This window comes from Gorilla gorilla, chromosome 10 (assembly GCF_029281585.2).
Source record: "Gorilla gorilla gorilla isolate KB3781 chromosome 10, NHGRI_mGorGor1-v2.1_pri, whole genome shotgun sequence".
NCBI classification, from domain to species: domain Eukaryota; kingdom Metazoa; phylum Chordata; class Mammalia; order Primates; family Hominidae; genus Gorilla; species Gorilla gorilla.
In genome coordinates this window covers 70,849,264-70,868,718 of record NC_073234.2, presented here as the reverse complement: position 1 = coordinate 70,868,718, position 19,455 = coordinate 70,849,264, and positions in this window count along the sequence as shown.

Genomic DNA, 19,455 nt, shown 5'->3' with positions numbered 1-19,455 from the left:
GGGATTGCAGGCGCACGCTGCCACGCCTGACTGGTTTTTGTATTTTTTGGTGGAGACTGGGTTTCACAGTGTTGGCCGGGCTGGTCTCCATCTCCTGACGGCCAGTGATCTGCCCGCCTGGGCCTCCCGAGGTGCCAGGATTGCAGACGGCATCTCGCTCACTCAGTGCTCAATCGTGCCCAGGCTGGAGTGCAGTGGCGTGATCTCCGCTCACTACAACCTCCACCTCCCAGCCACCTGCCTTGGCCTCCCAAAGTGCCGAGATTGCAGCCTCTGCCCGGCCGCCACCCCATCCGGGAAGTGATGAGCGTCTCTGCCTGGCCACCCATCGTCTGGGATGTGAGGAGCCCCTCTGCCCGGCCACCCAGTCTGGGAAGTGAGGAGCGCCTCTTCCCGGCTGCCATCCTGTCTAGGAAGTGAGCAGTGTCTCTGCCCGGCCGCCCATCGTCTGAGATGTGGGGAGTGCCTCTGCCCCGCCGCCCTGTCTGGGATGTGAGGAGTGCCTCTGCCAGGCTGCGACCCCATCTGAGAACTGAGGAGCATCTCTGCCCGACCGCCACCCCGTCTGGGAGGTGAGGAGCGTCTCTGCCCGACCGCCACCCCGTCTGGGAGGTGAGGAGCGTCTCTGCCCGGCCACCCGGTCTGAGAATTGAGGAGCCCCTCTGCCCGGCAACCGCCCCGTCTGGGAAGTGAGGAGCCCCTCCGCCCGGCAGCCGCCCCATCTGGGAAGTGAGGAGCCCCTCTGCCCGGCCGCCACCCCGTCTGGGAGGTGTACCCAACAGCTCATTGAGAACGGGCCATGATGATGATGGCGGTTTTGTTGAATAGAAAAGGGGGAAATGTGGGGAAAAGAAAGAGAGATCAGATTGTTACTGTGTCTGTGTAGAAAGAAGTAGACATAGGAGACTCCATTTTGTTCTGTACTAAGAAAAATTCTTCTGCCTTAGGATGCTGTTAATCTATAGCCTTACCCCCAACCCCGTGCTCTCTGAAACATGTGCTGTGTCCACTCAGGGTTAAATGGATTAAGGGCCATGCAAGGTGTGCTTTGTTAAACAGATGCTTGAAGGCAGCATGCTCTTTAAGAGTCATCACCACTCCCTAATCTCAAGTACCCAGGGACACAAACACTGTGGAAGTCCTCTGCCTAGGAAAACCAGAGACCCTTGTTCACATGTTTATCTGCTGACCTTCCCTCCACTGTTGTCCTATGACCCTGCCAAATCCCCCTCTCCGAGAAACACCTAAGAATGATCAATAAATAATAATAATAAAAAAAGAAAGGGCAAGATAGACCAATGGATTTTAATGTAACACAGTGTAAAAGTTCACCTATAAGGCTTCAGATGACACACTGTGACTAACCTTTAAGAAACTGCCACTTGTGGCCTGGCATGGTTCTTCACGCGTGTAATCCCGGCACTTTGGCAGGCCAAGGCGGGCAGATCACCTGAGGTTGGCAGTTTGAGACCAGCCTGACCAACATAGAGAAACACCATCTCTACTAAAAGTACAAAATTAGCTGAGCGTGGTGGCACATGCCTGTAATCCCAGCTACTTGGGAGGCTGAGGCAGGAGAATCGCTTGAACGCGCGAGGCAGAGGTTGCGGTGAGCCGAGATCAGGCCATTGCACTCCAGCCTGGGCAACGACAGCAAAACTCCGTCTCAAAAAAAAAAAAAAAAACTGCCACTTGCAGGCCAGGCATGGTGGCTCACGTCTGTAATCCCAGCACTTTGGGAAATGGAGGCAGGCTGATCACCTGAGGTCAGGAGTTTGCAACCAGCTGGCCAACATGGGGAAACCCCATGTCTACTAAAAATTAAAAAAATTAGCTGGGCATGGTGGTTCACACCTGTAGTCCCAGCTACTCGGGAGGTTGAGGCAGGAGAATCGCTTGAACCCAGGAGGCAGAGGTTGCAGTGAGCTGAGATCGTGCCACTGCACTCCAGCCTGGGCGACAGTGAGACTTTTTCTCAAAAAAAGAAAAAAGAAAAAAGAAACTGCCATTTGCTAAATTTTGTACAGTATGAAAGGAGAGTGTCTACAGTTATCTGAAAAGGCAACTAAAATATTTCTCTCTGCTCCAGTTATATATTTGTATGAGGCCAAATTTTCTTCATACACACCAGCCAAAACAGCATAACAAAACAGTTTGAATCCTGAAGCAGAAATGAGAGTGGTTTTTTCTATTTCTATTGAATAAACTTGAAAAAACATAAAATAATGCTACTCTTCCTATTAATTTTTTTGAGGCAAATGTAATTGTTTTCCATTAAAATTATTATTTATGTTCAGAAAAAAAAAGCTATTGGTTCTTTGTGTGTGTGTGTGTTTGTGTGTGTGTGTGTCTAGATGTTATGTGTTGTTTTACACAGTACCAGTATGGCTTATAAGTAAGAGTGCTTATAAATAAATAAGTCCAAGCAATTTAAAAGTTCATGTGACTTAAGTAAATCTTTAATAAACAAGCTGGTTTAAAATTATTGGTAAAATAAAAATAGGAATATCTTCAGAATTGTCAGCATACATTTTTCCTGGGTTTATATTTGTGTCTGCTAGATATTTTGAGGTGTTAGGTTTTGACACACAAGGTTATAAAACTATGAACCCAGCCAAAACATAATGATTTTGTTTGTGTGACTTTTTGGACAAATAAGACTAAATTATTATTGTTAGCTTAATAAAAACAGCTGAATCTTCTGAGTTATCACATTAGCAAAATACCTATATATTTAATTTTAAGGTTCTTATTTAGGTGAACATCTGATATTCACAGGCTATTAAAAATCATTAAGAAAGAAATAACTTGAAACAATGATTAGCTTTGTTTAATATTTTGGTTTTCAGAAGAAATCTAGATAAGCTGTTTAAAAATGAGAGAATTGAGTACATGTAAATGGGATAAATGCTGCTGGTGAACTTTCTGTGTAATTTAAATATGAAAGTTATTTTGGATTGAATAATAGGCGCTTGTAGGATGTCTGAGTCATTGCCAGTTAAGAAGGAATTGTGATACAGGGGGAATATACCTCTAAAAACTGTGGAATGTTCTCGTCTATAAAATACTAATATCTGATAGTTCAAGATTTCTTGCTTCTTAGGTTTTCACTAAAATTTAAGGTTATTAAGAAAAAGAATTCTAGTTAATATATAATTCTGTATATAAAATGTGCCAAAGAAGATGTGTTTTCACTGCAAAAAAAGAATAATATCTTCTAATTCAGAAGTTGTCTAAAGGTTAATTCAAATTATGGAGTTGAAAAGGGATATTTATAGAAACAGAGTAGAAAGGAATCAGTACATAAGGGAGAGAGATGTGGAGAATGTTAGAAATATGAAGATATATTTACAGTAAGGAAAGTTGTAAAGGAAAGAGAATAATTTTGTACAAGAAATGAATTTGTACGGTGAATTTTAGTCCTAAAGTAAAATGAATGGTTATTTAAAAAAAAAATTAGGACAAAGCAGAAAGTACAAGCATATCATAGATGATCTATATAAGTCATACATAGTTTTTTTCCTATTTCTGTGTGTCTATCTTCATGCATATGTAGAGAAAATAGAAAGTTGAAAAGATAGTAATATATTAGACAGTAAAATATTCTTTAAAACTTCACAGAAAATTGGAAAAATTTGGTCAATTAAAACTGCTCATAAAGCTCTTAGTCTTGATGACAGTAAGTTAAAAAATATTGTAAAGAAATACATTGGCAATTTGGCAACTCTTTTTAATATAGGTAAGCATGAAGCCAGACTTAGCATGGAGCTGAATTTCACGTAAGTGCTTGCATTGCTTCACACTATATTTGCGATTTTGCATAGATAGGACTACCACTAAAGTACTTACTGGTCACATACCTAAAGTGAATTCCTGAATTGCACAAAATATATAGTAGTATTGGTGGACTTAAAGACATTAATATGCATATCAGGAATAAAATATTCATCCTGTGCTTTTCAGGCTCTGGGTAACATTGTAGACTCCAAGGTGAATTGAGTAGGAGAAAAATTGGGGGTTGGTTTCCTGTTTATTTGTTTTTGCTTCTAATTTTCATTTATTTGCTGTTTGTTTTCCTTTGGGATATATATATATCCTTCCATTAGAAATAGAAATCCTTCCATTAGAAACTAAGAAACACGTATATATAAAATATTATATAACATATATAAAAACATATGTATGTTTTTTAGTTTCTAATGGAAGGATTTTTTATTTAGTTCTATGAATAGTCACTTTGTTTCCTATGCATTTCCAACAATTTATCATTCGCTTTATTTATCTAAAATTCCTAATCTGTCTTGCCAAACCTCCAAAAATTGATAGAGTTTCCCAGCTATTTAAAACTTAATTCATTTTGCTGGCCAGGCATGGTGGCTCACGCCTGTAATCCCAGCACTCTGGGAGGCCGAGGTGGGCAAATCACCTAAGGTCAGGAGTTCAAGACCAGTCTGGCCAACATGGCAAAACCCTGTCTCTACTGAAAATACAAAAATTAGCCAGGTGTGGTGGCATGCACCTGTAATCCGAGCAACTCGGGAGGCTGAGACAGGATAATTGCTTCAACCTGGAAGATGGAGGTTGTGGTGAGCCGAGATCTCACCACTGCATTCCAGCTTGGGAGACAGAGCAAGAATCTGTCTCAAATAATAATAATAATAATAAAATAAACTTAATTCATTTTGCTTATCTCTGATGATCTAGATAGCTACAAGAGCTTTAAGTTCCCCAACAAAAAATAATGAATAAATAAATAAATAAAAATAAATAAATAAATAAAGACATTTTTAGAAGTTCTGAGCAGAAATAGGACTTTTGTTTTGAAATGGAGTCTTGCTCCATCACCCAGGCTGGAGTTCAGTGTTGCCATCTTAGCTCACTGCAACCTCTGCCTCTTGTGTTCAAGGGATTCTCATGCCTCAGCCTCCCCGAGTAGCTGGGATTACAGACGCCTGTCACCACACCCAGCTAGTTTTTGTATTTTTAGTAGAGATGGGGTTTCACCATTTTGGCCAGGCTGGTCTCAAACTCCTGACCTCAGGTAATCTGCCTGCCTCAGCCTCCCAAAGTGCTTGGATTACAGGTGTGAGCCACCTCACCTGGCCAAAATAGTACACTTTTTGTTATTTGAAAAAGAAGGTGAGAGTACAAATGTTGAAATGGTGTTTATTTCCACAGTAATTCAATTCGATCAATAATTTGAGTTGGTTTCAGATGTTTTCCTTTAGGTAATGAGGGAAAACTGTGATATGGATACAAAGTTTTAATGTTCAGCAAAGACTGGCCTTGTCGTTAAGAAAATTATATTGATTGGGATTTCTCCTAAACTACTTTAGTTGTGTTTACCAATATTAACATTAAGTGATATTCATTTGGATTAAGTAGTAATTTTAAAAATGTGAGACTTTCTAGTGATTTTTGAACCCAAGCCATTTATCACTGATATGCCTTCATATGTATACTTAAAAACAATATATGTACAAGCATCACACTGGTTTGAAGATTCTAGTGGTAAAATTTACCTAATCAGTTGTCAGTACCTTATCTAGAAACCAATCTTGAAAAGTGTTATGATACTCTTTTAAATAGCTGAAATGTCTCACACTTGTAATCCCAGCACTTTGGGAGGCCAAGGCAGGCAGCCTGCTTGAGCTCAGGAGTTCAAGACCAGCCTGGGCAACCTAGCGAAACTTTGTCTCTACAAATTAAAAATTTAAAAATTAGCCGGGCATGGTGGTGTGTGCCTGTAGTCCCAGCTACTCTGGAGGCTGAGGTGGGTGGGTCAGTTGAGCCTGTGAAGTTGAGGCTGCAGTGAGCCAAGATTTCATCATTGCACTCCAGCCTGGTTGTCAGAGTAAGACCCTGTCTCAAAAACATAAATAAATACAGACATAGAAGAAAAGAAGTTGTGTAATGGTTCTACTTTGGCCCTATTTTGTTGTACAGAATCTCAGTGGAAGATTATTCATCCTCCTGCTGAGTTTCTAAAACTGATATTTGTATTTACCATTTTTTTAATGATGGAGAGAGAAGATAGTTATCTTACTTTGTTTGGCATAGGACCTATCATATTTGTGATGCTTGTAGTCATAGTTCTGTCACTAGAATGCCAGCAATTAGACATATGCAAAGAGTAACCTAACTATTTTAATACAGTGTTTGAAGTGCTGCAGGCAGTAACTGCTAAACACCTAATCACAGTGTTTTAATTTGTGACATATCAGAGAGAATTATAGGACTTTCTGCAGTATAAATGTCCTATTAACTAATTATTGTACTAAGTTATAGGGCTTTAACCCCTGGATCTAACAAAGGCACTGACTCCTATTGCATTGACACCAGTCATCTTCAGACCTGTCAGAAGGTGGCAATCAAAATGAAACCCTTTTGTGAGACAAAGGGCCAGAAATTTAAACTATTCAATCCCTCTATGCTAAGACACTATTACAGAAGAAGTAGACGTGAGAGATAGTAAGGGTTGATGTTGAAAGATAAGATTGTCGCTGGGACGTGTGGGGTCCTTAGTACTTGTCTTCTCAGAAGAAGGAATTCAGCGAAGGGACAGGCAGCAAGGGCTAAGTAGTAGTAGAGTTTATATAAAGTGACAGTACACTCTGAAAGACAAGGCAGAACAAGCTGCTTGGGAGAATGAGCTAGCATTGGCTGAAACAGGGAAATCCCCTTTATGGGGATCTTACATGATTATTCACTAAGGTGTAAAGGGGTGCCACTAGCAAACATATTTTTGGCAGTTCTCTGGGTGCACTTGAATTATGGCCATACATGCTAGTACATATGTTGTGTGTCTCACTGTCATCTTAAATTTCCTCCCAGGGGTGTATTTTTTACTATTATAGTGAGCAAAGGCTACTTTAGGGTGAGTTATTTGAGGAGTGTGCATGCTTGTCAGGGGTTAAAGATTCTGCTGGTTATCTCCGGCCAGAGCCTAATAAGTCCCAGTCAAGACCAGATAAGCCCAACCACAAGGCCAGATGCAGCCATTGTAGCCACTGTTTTTTGCTGAGTCTCATTTAGAAGTATCTCCAAGGATGCCTTTCCCAGGGCTGCCTTTCATGCTCATGTCTATCTATCTGCCTACTCTAATGTTCCCCCCTCAAGCAATTGACACGTTGAAAATCTTTGGATATAAGGATGTGCAGGTCTTCTATAATTATTTCCTGCTGACATAAGATGAAGAATACATAACAGAGTCTCACTGTCTTCCTGTCTTGGAAGGAGTCCCTCCATTGTTTCCTGAAACTTTTGCCCATTGGCATCCAAACCAAGGTGTGTGCATAGGTTTTGGGGCCGCCAGGTATAATTGATTGACATCCCTGCTGTAGTATCATTTGCAGACTGGTAGCCTGAATGTGGGAGAAAATAAATTTAGTTAATAAATTGATGAGGCAAGGACCTAAGAGGAGAAGGATCACAGTGGAGAGTGGGCCCACAGAGGAGGCCAGAATCAATTAAGGATGTTCCATGTCCCCAAAAATTGGCCTGTAGATGTTTACCTCTTTCTTGTAGCCATTGAATGCTGTCCTGTATGACTTCTGACTAGTTCACATAAAAGCAACATTCTCTTTTTACGTATAGCAGAGGTTCCTCCCTGAGCTGAGATGCTGATGTCTAAGGTGTGGTGGTTTTGGTGGACCATCCTCATGGGATAACATGGCATGCTCTTGTTGAGAGCTTAAAATTTCTGCAGCTCCTGTTCCCACTTCACCTAATCTGGTTTCTAGCCCCAGAGCCATAAGTAAGGGGAGAAAAGCTATGGCTACTCTTGAGATGCAAACTTGGGAGGTAAGGGGGATAGGAACCGACTGGTTGGTTTAGGAAGGCCACATCACAGGAAAGACAAATCAGAGAGAAACTTCCCCTCCAATTGTTAGGGAGGAATAGATATACAACCACAAATAAAGTCTGACTCTTGCCAGCATAGCTAGGGGAAATGGCTAACTGCACATGTCCCCAGGCCTTACTTAGAATTTAATGGCTCTATATCAGGCAAGTTGAACACTTATCAAAAGTCACAGAAGCAGTTTATGACTTTAAAGCATTTAGTAGACCTAATATCTTACCTGCATAATTTATACCAAATGTCTAAATTTTGAAGACATTCTCATTTTATGTTACAAATAATATTTAAAACTGTCTTTATTTGCCAAAGATTACTAAAGTCACATGAACTAAATGGCACTGAAGTTTCTATTTTCCTGAGAAAATATTTGATTTAATCACTTTTTCTTTAAGCCAATTAATTAGCATTTTTGTATATACATCACAGACACTATATGTGTGTCTGCATATGTGTGTATATATATACACACATACATACATATAGACAGAAGAAGTTTCAGTAGTTGTGAGATTTTTATTTGCCAGTTTTTACATTTTTCTTTCCCATTTTGCAACTTACACAGACCATCCGTAACATGCTTGAACTTTCCAGCTTGTCCTAAACTTCCCTCTTTTCTAAGTATTTAGTCATTTTACTTTAGGACAAGAATTTACCATACAAGATCATTCCTTATATAAAACTTATTTCATTTATAACCTTCTTTACCAAAAATGCATCTTCATATTCATAACTTTTTTATATCACTTTCCCCTACTTTGTGTTTTTTCTTTCTTTTTACCTTATTTTCATTTTCTTCTGTTCCCTATAAATAAGATTCCCAATATGGAGGCTATTTTATGTTAATGCAACATTATCTGTTTGATGTTTTGGATCTGAAAACTCTGAGATGAGAAAGGAGAAGGCATTTACTTATCTTTTTGTTTGAAGAGAAACTTCAGGTCCTCCAGTGGTTCATAAAAGTAACTGGGTGTTGGTTCTGTTTCTAGTTATTTGGAGCCTTTCTAGGTATTTATTTGGGAATGATGGATCCAACTACGGATATCAGAAATCTTAATTGTTGTTGGAGTGGAAAGTAACACATGAAAATTCTTCTCCATAAAGGGATTTGTTGGGATTTAGGGGACCCATTTTTCAGATTTTAATAAGACCTGAGCCAACTATGGCCAACTTTTAAAATATTTTTCCTAGTGTCTGAGGCAGTTTGGGTATTGTAGTTCCAACTGGGACCCTGATGAGGAATGCACATGGCCTCAGCAGGCCTACATGTAGGTCATCCCCACAGTGGAGTGCTGCCTCACTGATGGTTTGACTTTTTATCATGAGAAGGCTTGTCCTAGCAGATATAAATAACCTTTATTAATCTAAAGGTAAATGTCAATTTTGAAAGCCCTTTATGAGTCTCTTGGGGTCACCCAACAACTTTCCTAGGTTTTCCGTAACTTGGCAAAAGTCCTACCTGGTAAAGAAGACCTGAACCTGGGTTTGTCTGGTTGGTTCACTTACCTCTTGTAATGGGCAGAGCCTGGAGGAAGAGCCAGGGGTGGCTGTTTCTCCCTCTTTGGCCTCTGGAGGAGGAGGCTGAGGGGAGTGTGCATGAGAGTTTCCAAGTCTTCTCCATGGGCTCTGGATCAGGTGTCTAAGCATAGTTAAGACAGTGGCATCTACTTTACAAGCTTTACAAAGATAAGGGTCTTCCCTTAAGACCATGAAGGTTTGTAAATAGGGGACCTCTGACTATTTGTCCTGATGGTGGCAGAAAAGGTCCATCTGAAGGATAGTATTAAAATTTGTACTTCCATTCTTTGGCCAGGATTTTTATAGTTATGTAAAGGAAAATTAGTTTTATCTTTTTAGTTTTAGGGTTTGAAAGTCAAATTTATTACAATTTTTAAGGGTACATTTGAGTGGGGGAAATCCTGGGGTATGGAGATCTGGATTCCTGGTGACCTGGTCTATTAAGAGGCCCATTCATCGTGCCACTGTTACCAAAACACCAGGAGTTTGGTTTAGGTCCTGCTACTCACCACACAGAAAGCCAACCACTGAGACAACAACAATTTCCAAGGAAGAAGGCTTTAATAACATGCTGCAGCCAAAACAGGAGATCAGTCTCAATTACATCTCCTTGATTAACTAAAATGAGGGGTTTATACAACAGGGAAGAAATGTAACAATGTTGGAAAACAGGAACTAGGGAGGGGTAAGGAAATAATCATGACCAATGAGGGGTGTGTCATCTCATATCTGGATGATTTTCAGATCTGGTGAGTTTCAGTTCTTTGATACTATTTTTGAGATGCAGGAAAGTCATTTCCTGAGGAAGAAACTCAGATAATATAAATTTCAAACTTTAAGATCAGAAAGGTCAATTTCTGTTTATCCAAGAAAAAAAAATCTGTCTATGGGACTATCAAGTGGGTTTCACACCCACTAGAGCTTGCAGAGAAAGGACCTCAACAAAGTGCCCTTTGATCAGTCTACAAGTTCTGGCATTAGGAATCTCATGGTTCAGATGTGTCCTTGACATAACCCAAATGAAAGAGAGAAGGAAATCAGAAAGGTCCTACCTGAAAAAGAAGACAAGGGAATCACACTTGTTTTCTCATTCAACCTTTTAGCCAGGGGGCCTGGATCCTGTAGAAAAATATTACTCATCTGAAAGAGAAGAAAAGGGAGTATTCCTGTTCTCTCAGACTCACCAACCTGCACCCAGGCCTCCCTGGGGCCCACATGGACCAACTTCCCCGGAGGGAGTGTTTATGGAGCAGCTCCCATCTCAAGGGAGTGCTCATTGCCCAAGAATCTGCAGCCCTTTGGGCTTTGGAAAATAGAAGGCTTCCTGAGTCATGTAGGACAAGTAGTAGGCCTGATTTTATGACAGGAATATTTGTGTCTAACTGAATTGATTCCCATCTTTATTTTTCTTGTGATGTGTGAGTAGCCTTACCCATTAGGTTTTTTAGGTCCCATAAAGGGATTCTGGCTGAAAATGTGTTTTACCCAGTAACTAAAGTCTTTCTCTGCACAGAGGAGACAAAACTCCATTTGCCCTGGATAAGTGCAGAGGAGTCCTGACATACACAACAGAAAGGACCTCTAAATCAACCTGGTGGATCAGAGATAAAAGGGCAGAATGGACAAAAGTCTCCAGATACAAGTGTGCCAGTAAAGTAAGAATATAACTGGGGTGTCCTGAGATCTGTGAAGGACAAAGGGCCTAAAGGGCAAGGGACCTGGAAAATACTTCCCGAATTTGGTTTACCATCCTGTTTTAAAATGAAGAAATAGATCAAATAACGAGTCTGTCCCATGTATGCCTTTGAGCCCCATATGTGCAAATATAAAAAGGAATTAAATCCCAACTCGAGGAGATCAGGTAAAGAACCAAAAGACAAGAGAAAGGACAATGCCTAACTTTATTACTGGGGAAAAATAAATGTAGAGTTCAAGGGAGGGCCCACTGACTTAGACTACATGGTGTGGACCTGGAAGCCCTCCCAACTCTGCTTGTCACCTATCAGGGTGACCTGAGAAATCCAACGTAGGGAGCAAAGTCACAATGACTGAGGGAATTGTCCTGGAGATTTGCAAGTAAGTGAGAGAGAAAAAACAAAAGCCTTGCCTTAAAACAGCAAGAATGGCATTAGGAGTAGGAGGTTTTTCTCTAATCTTTAGTAAAGCAAAGAAGCAGAGGTAGTCAACCAGGTAGTCTGGGACCACCATAGCACTTACCCTGAAGAACAGTTCACAGGTTAGGCAATCAGTCATGACACCAAAATATGTTTCCAGGAAGTGTGGAGTCCTTAGTTCTTATCTTCTTGGAAGATAGACTTCAGCCAAGAGACATGCAACAAAGCTGAAGTAGTAGCAGAATTTATTTCAAGTGACACTATGAAATAAAGGAACCTTCTCTGAAAGACAAGGCAGAGCACGGTGCTTGAGAGAATGAGCCAACATTGGCCAACACTGAGGAAGCCCCTCTGTTGGGGTCTTAAACACGATTATTCATGAAAAGAGTGTTACTACCAAGCATGTTTTGCATGGTCCCCTGGCACACATGTGTTATGGCCATACATGCTAGTACACATGTTGCATGTCTCAGTAGCATCTTAAATTTCCACCCATGGGTGTATTTTTTACTATTATAATGAGCAAAAGGCCACTCTAGGGTGAGTTATTTGAGTATTGTGCATTATTTTCAGGAGGTAAAGTCCCCACCATGCTTATCTGCAGCAAGGGCCTGCAGTCCCAGTCAGGGCTAGATAAACCCAAGCACAAAGCCAGATGTAGCCTTTGGAGTCCTTGTATTTTGCAGACTGTCAGTGGGTTGCAACCACAGAGATTCTTTTCCCAGAGCCTCCCTTTCACAGGGCTGCCTTTCCTGCTCATGTCTATCTATCTGCCTACTCTAACAAGACTAGTGCAGAGTTTTTCTATAAATCAAACATTAATATCAAGAGCACACTGCTTCAAGGTCAGTATTTGGGCCCCTGTGTTGGAATAAGAGGATTTTCTTGCAGCAGTGACCTGCTCTTTAATAGAAAATTGTAAAATATTTAAAAGGTTTTTGGAAATCTTACTTTGTGGTTGGCCAAACTGATCAAAATTAGATAGGATTTCTTATAAGATGTCATTAAAATTAGCTTTACCCTTAATAATACACCATCCAAAAGTATAATTTGGCTTTCTCTTTTGAACAAAGCTTTTGTATATTAATGAGATAATAAAATATATTTGTTTATCTTTTGAATAAACTGCAGGGAAAAAATGGAGGGAGGAGACACAGATGTGGTTGGCCTCATGATGTCTTTATTAAGTCTTAGTGTTTAGGAAACTAAGTCTTCTCTCTATCAAACAGTAAACATTTTTGTTTTATCACTTTGGCTAAATAAATGACTATTTTATAGTGATTTATTATCTATTTTTGTAATGTCAAGTGTCTTAACCCTTTCATATTTGACAAACTTTCCAAAAGCAAAATCTCAAGTTCCAAATTTGGTCTTTTTGGCCTCAAACTAACACTTTTTGGATATTAGGTCACCTTAAGTTCAAAAGAGACATATTAGGCTTATTTGGTATTTTAGAATTATACAGGTAGCATTGTCAAATGTGAGATGGTATTTACCTTTTTGGGGGTTATATTTAGATAGATGTGTTGTTAACATATGTTCCAAGATTGTATAATGTTCCAGAAATTCTGATATGTTTTAATATATATCAGTAATTATTATAATTATTATGGTAAATTGTTGCATGCCACAGAAATAACCAAATTTCCTTGGCAACTGTGTCTTTAACTATGGCTGCCCTAAGACTTTTGTCATCCACAATTGTTGTTTAGTGTTGATTCCTCTCAAAGAGTGACTTATAATCAGCTACAATCCAGGGCTTGCTTCTTTGGGGAAGCTCGTGAAAAGGACTTGAATGCAGATTTATGATTACTTTGGAGATTGTGCCATAAGATTAGAGAGAAAACTTTCAGTACTCTAATTAAAAGGCTGATGTGTTCACAAAGATTACTAACTCAATATGAAGGAGAGGAGGAGTTGATTGCTTGACTTGAAGTAATGAATGATGGAAATGATTTTTAATAGCTTTTTTTAGCTTGAAATATTACTACATTTTATTGTTTTGTTTTTCAGAGTCTAGAGAATTTTTTTCTTTTGAAGTATTGATAGCCTTTAATGATAGAGTATACTCTGGTAAACAGAATTTAAGGCATTTTTCTCTCTGCCTAATTTCTCCAGAATTCATAAACTATTTGTAAATATTAATTCATGGCAATGTGTTTGTTTCCATAAATTCAATAAGAACTTATTTTCTTTTATAATGAGACACAGTTGGAGGAATTGGTTATTTTTACAGGGCTTTGACTGAAATGACCTTCCAAGAAGTTGTAGCAAAGTCAATTTAGGAGAGCCAAGGTGGACAATGATTCTTGCTGCACTTTGTGTGTGAAATAGGGCCGGGTATATGAGACTGAAGCTCGTTTTGCAAGAAGGTTTGTCTGGATGTGATTTATCTTCGGTGGAAGTATAGGGCTGGAGAGAGAAAGGTTGTTTTTCAGAAGAAAACTATAGTATTGATTAATCTTTGATTGTTAGGTGGCCACGAGGTCACCCATAATATGGAGCTGCCCACAACATCCCTCCAGCATGAAGCAGGCAGAAAATCAATTCCCCAGGATTGAGGAATAGACAAATAGAAAGAGAGGGACTGAAACTGGGCCAACTGTCCTATTGAACTGATGTTTATGGTTTATTTTGAATAAACATAGAAATTGACCCTCCCAGTCTTAAAATTCGAGAGAGTTGCAACTGTCTTATCTGAGTTCTTTTCTCAGGAAATCCACCATCAGGCCTCCAAGATAGTATCAAGGATCTGAAACTTACCAAATCCTTGCATCTGGACTACAAGGAACCAGACCCCTTATCCACTGATATGATTTGACTCTGTCCCCACCCAAATCTCATTTTGAATTCCCACATGTTGTGGGAGGCACTCGGTGGGCGATAATTGAATCATGGAGGCAGGTTTTTCCCATGCTGTTCTCATGATAGTGAATACGTCTCACAAAATCTGATGGTTCTATAAGGGAGAATTTCCCTGCACAAGCTCTCTGCCTGCTGCCATCCATGTAAAATATGACTTGCTGCTCCTTGCCTTCTGCCATGATTATGAGGCCTCCCCAGACACGTGGAACTGTAAGTCCATTAAATCCTTTTTCCTGTATAAATTACCCAGTGTTGGGTATGTCTTTCTCAGCAGCATGAGAATGGACTAATACACCCACCATGATTGTCTAAAAGACCACCCGTTTCCTGTTAACCAACTCCTCTTCTTCACCCCTCCCTGATACCTGTTTTCCTGCATATAGTTACATTTCTGCTCTATAAACCTTTAATTTTAGTCTGCTAGAGAGATGGATTTGAGACTGATCTCCCATCTCCTTGGCTGCCAAATAAAACCTTCTTCCCTGGCAATCCTAGTTGTTTCAATCACTGGCTTTTTGTGCTATGAGGAGCAGGACCCAGACTGAACCCCTGGTGTTTTGTTAACAGTACCTTATGTTCAATTGGATGTTAGTCACCTTTAGTCATCTTTTTTTTAACCTGAACTATGTACAACCTAAAAAAACAACCAAACTTGATAGCATCATGAAATGTTAATAATGAATGTGCATTATTAGAATCTGGCCTTCACTCATGGTTTTGCATGTCTGCTATATTGAAACTCATCTGTAGGAGCACATGTAGTGGAGTCTGGATAGGGATGTCAGTAAGGATTTTTCTTTTTTTCTTTTTTATACTTTGAATGTTTATTTTAGATTCAGGGGGTACATGTGCAGGTTTGTTACATGGGTATATTGCATGTTACTGAGGTTTAGGATACAAATAATCCCAAAACCTAGGTAATGAGCATAGTATAAAATAGCATAAAGTAATAGTTGGATCATGTCTTTCTACTGTCGCTTTGCTACTTCGCCACTCTGCTACATGTTTTTCCTGCTGTCTAGCAGTTCCAATGTCTATCGTTGTCATCTTTACATTAAGGAGTACCCAAAGTTTATGTCCTACTTATTTTTATTTTTATAATTTCAACTTTTATTTTACATACAGAGGAAGTATGTGGAGGTTTGTTACATAAGTATCTTGTGTGATGATGAGATTTCGGGTATGGCTCCCATCTCCCAGATAGTAAACATGTACCCAGTAGGTAGTTTTTCTTTTGATGCCCCCTCCATATCTGACCCCTGTGTTAGGGCAGTGTTTATCATTCCCGTCTTTATGTTCATGAGTACCCAATGTTTATCTCCCACTTATAAGTGAGAACATGCAGTATTTTGTTTTATGCTCCTACATAACTCACTTAGGATTAGGGCCTCAAGTTGCATCCATGATGCTACAAAGGACATAATTTCATTTTTACGGCTGCATAGTATTCATGGTGTATACATACCATATTTTCTTTATCCAATCCACCACTGATGGCCTAGGTTGATTCCATGTATTTTCTATTGTGAATAATGCTGCATTGAACATATAAGTGCATATGGCTTTTGGTCAAACAATTTTTTCTCTTTTGGATATATACCCAGTAATGGGATTGCTGGGTTGAATGATAGCTCTGTTTTAAGTCCTTTGAGAAATCTCCAAACTATTTTCCACAGTGGCTGAGCTAATTTGCATTCCCATCAGCAATGTATAGGTGTTCCCTTTTCTCTGCAGCCTCACCAGCATCTGTTATTATGTGACTTTTTCACAATAGCCATTCTGACTGTGTGAGATGGTTCCCTACTGTGGTTTTGATTTGCCTTTCTCTGATAATTAGTGATCTCAAGCATTTTTTCATGTTTGTTGGCTGCTTGTATGTCTTCTTTTGAGTGTCTGTTCATGTCCTTTGCCCACTTTTTACTGGGGTTATTTGTTTTTTGCTTGTTAAATTGTCTTTTCTATAGATTTTAGATATTAGACCTTTTTCAGATGCATCATTTGCAAATATTGTCTCCCATTCTGAAGGTTCTTTACTCTGTTTGTGGTTTATTTTGCTGCACAGAAGCTCTTTAGTTTAATTAGGTCCCAATTGTCAATTTTTGTTTTTGTTTCAATTGCTTTCAGAAACTTATCATTCTTTTTTCTTTCTTTCTTTCTTTTTTTTTTTTTTTTTTGAGATGGAGTCTCGCTCTGTCACCCAGGCTGGAGTGCAGTGGCACAATCTCCACTCACTGCAAGCTCCACCCCTCGGGTTCATGCCATTCTCCTGTCTCAGCCTCCTGAGTAACTGGGACTACAGGCGCACGCCACCATGCCCGGCTAGGTTTTTTTTGTATTTTTAGTAGAGATAGGGTTTCACCATGTTTGCCAGGATGGTCTCGCTCTCCTGACCTCGTGATCTGCCCGCCTCAGCCTCCCAAAGTGCTGGGATTACAGGCATGAGCCACCGTGCCCAGCCAGAAACTTATCATTCTTTCCCAAGGCCAATGTCCAGAATGGTGTTTTCTAGGTTTTCTTCTAGAATTCTTATAGTCGGAGGTCTTACATTTAAATATTTAACTCTCCTAGAGTTAATTTTTGTATATGGTCACAGGTAAGGGTCCATTTACATTCTTCTACAAGTAACTAGCCAGCTATCCCAGCACCATTGATTGACTAGGGAGTCCTTTCTCCATTGCTTATTTTTGTCAACTTTGTTGACGATCAGATGGCTCTAGGTGTGTAGTTTTATTTCTGGGTTTCGTATTCTGTTCCATTGGTCTGTGTATATGTTTTTGTACCAGAGCCATGCTGTTTTGGTTACTGTAGACTTACAGTATAGTTTGAAGTTGGGTAATGTGATGCCGCCAGCTTTGTTGCTTTTTCTTAGGATTGCTTTGGCTATTGAAGCGCTTTTTGATTCCATATGAATTTTAAAATAGTTTTTTCTAATTCCGTGAATAACGGCATTGGTAGTTTGATAGGCATACCATTGGATCTGTAGATTGCTTTAGGCTCTATGGCCATTTTAATGATATTTATTCTTCCAATCCTTGAGCATGGAATGCTTTTGCATTTGTATATGTATCTTTCAATGGTGTTTTGTAGTTCTCATTGTAGAGATCTTTCACCTCATTGGTTAGACGTATTCCTAAGCTTTTTTTTGTATGTGTGGCTATTGTAAATGGGATTGCATTCTTGATTTGGCTCTCAGCTTGAACATTATTGGTGTATAGAAATGCTGCTAATTTTTGTACATTGATTTTTTATTCTGAAACTTTCCTGAAATTGTTTACCAGTTCCAGGAGCCTTTTGGCAGACTCTTTAGGGTTTTCTAGGTATAGAATCATATCATCCACGAAGAGAGAGAGTTTGATTTCTTATTTTCCTATTTGGTTGCCTTTCATTTCTTTGTTTTGTCTGATTGCTCTGGCTAAAACTTCCCATAGTATGTTGAATAGAAGTGGTGAGAGTAGGCATCCTTGTCTTGTTCCATTTCTCAAAGGAAATGCTTTCAACTTTCATCCATTTAGTATGATGTTGGTTGTGGCTTTGTCATAGATGTCTCATGTATTTTTAGGTATGTTCCTTTGATGCCTAGTTTGTTGAGGGTTTTTATCATGAAAGAATGTTGAATTTTATCAGAAGTTTTTCTGTGTCTATTGAGATTATTATATGGATTTTGTTTTTAATTGTTTTTGTGGTGAATGACATTTATTGATTTGTGTACATTGAACCAACCTTGCATCCCAGGAATGAAGCCTACTTGATTATGGTGAATTAACTTGTTGATGTTCTGCTATAATTTTTTGCTAGTATTTTATTTAGGATTTTTGTGTCTAAACTCATAAGAATATTAAATAGGCCTGTTGTTTTAATTTTTGTTGTCTTTGCCAGGTCCTGGTATCAGGGCGATGGTGTCTTCATAGTATGAGTTAGGCAGGAGTCCCTTCTCCCTGAGTTTTTGGAATAGTTTCTGTAGAATTGGTAGCAGCTCTTCTTTGTATGTCTGGTAGAATTTGGCTATAAATCCTCCTGGTCTGGGGCTTGTTTTTTTGGGGGGGGAGTGGTTTTATGGTTTGTAAGTTTTTTTTATTACTGATTCAATTTTAGAACTCAAAATTAGTCTATTTAGAGTTTCAATTTTTTCCTGATTCAATCTTGAAATTTGGGTGTTTCCAGGAATTCATTCGTTCATTTCCTTTAGATTTTCTGGTTTATGGATATGAGGTGTTCATCATAGTTTCTGAGGATCATTTTGTCTTTCTGTGGAATCAGTTGCAATGTCATCTTTGTCATTTCTGATTGTGTTTATTCAGTTCTTCTCTCATTTTCCCTTTTTAGCCTTGCTAGTGGTCTATTGTGTGTTTTTGATACATCTTCTTGGCATTGACTTCTATTTTTATTCTACTGTCATCCACAGGTATGGGTGGTACGATTTTGATTTTTCTGAATTTATTGAGATTTGCTTTATGGCTGAGCATGTGGTTGATCTTGGAGTATGTTACGTGTGCAGATAAGAGGAATATGTACTCTGTAGTGTATTCCGTAGATGTCTACTAGGTCCAATTCATCAACTGTCAACTTTAAGTCCAGAATTTCTTTGTTAGTTTTCTTTCTCAAGGATCTAATGTTGTCAGTGGGATCTTGAAGTCTCTCTCTATTTTTGTGTGGCTATCTAATTGTTTTTGTAGGTCTAGAACTAAGTGAGGGTTTTTCTTAACTCCTTTCCAGCTAATTAAGGAGAGGAACATGTCCCCATAGGCCTCCATCTCAGTCAGGTGTGTTAAATATGGGCCTTAGATGGCAATAGACCACACATTCAGGGAATCCTTGGCCCTCTCCACAGTGTGCGTGAATGAAAATTTCCTCCTTCAAATGTCATTAAGTTAGTGTGTGTGGAATTTGTTGTATAGATTCTTTAATGAAGCATGGACAAATTAGCAAAGTATTTCAGCTAAGGTAATAGTAAGATTTAGCTTTTCTGTGGTGGCTTTCATCGAAAAAATTATTTGCAGACATTAACTAATCCATCTGGCAATCCTTGGAGGCCAGTTAGACTATATATTTTGTTCTTTCAGAGTTTAGAAAAAGAAGGCTGGCTTCTGTCTCATGGTTTTG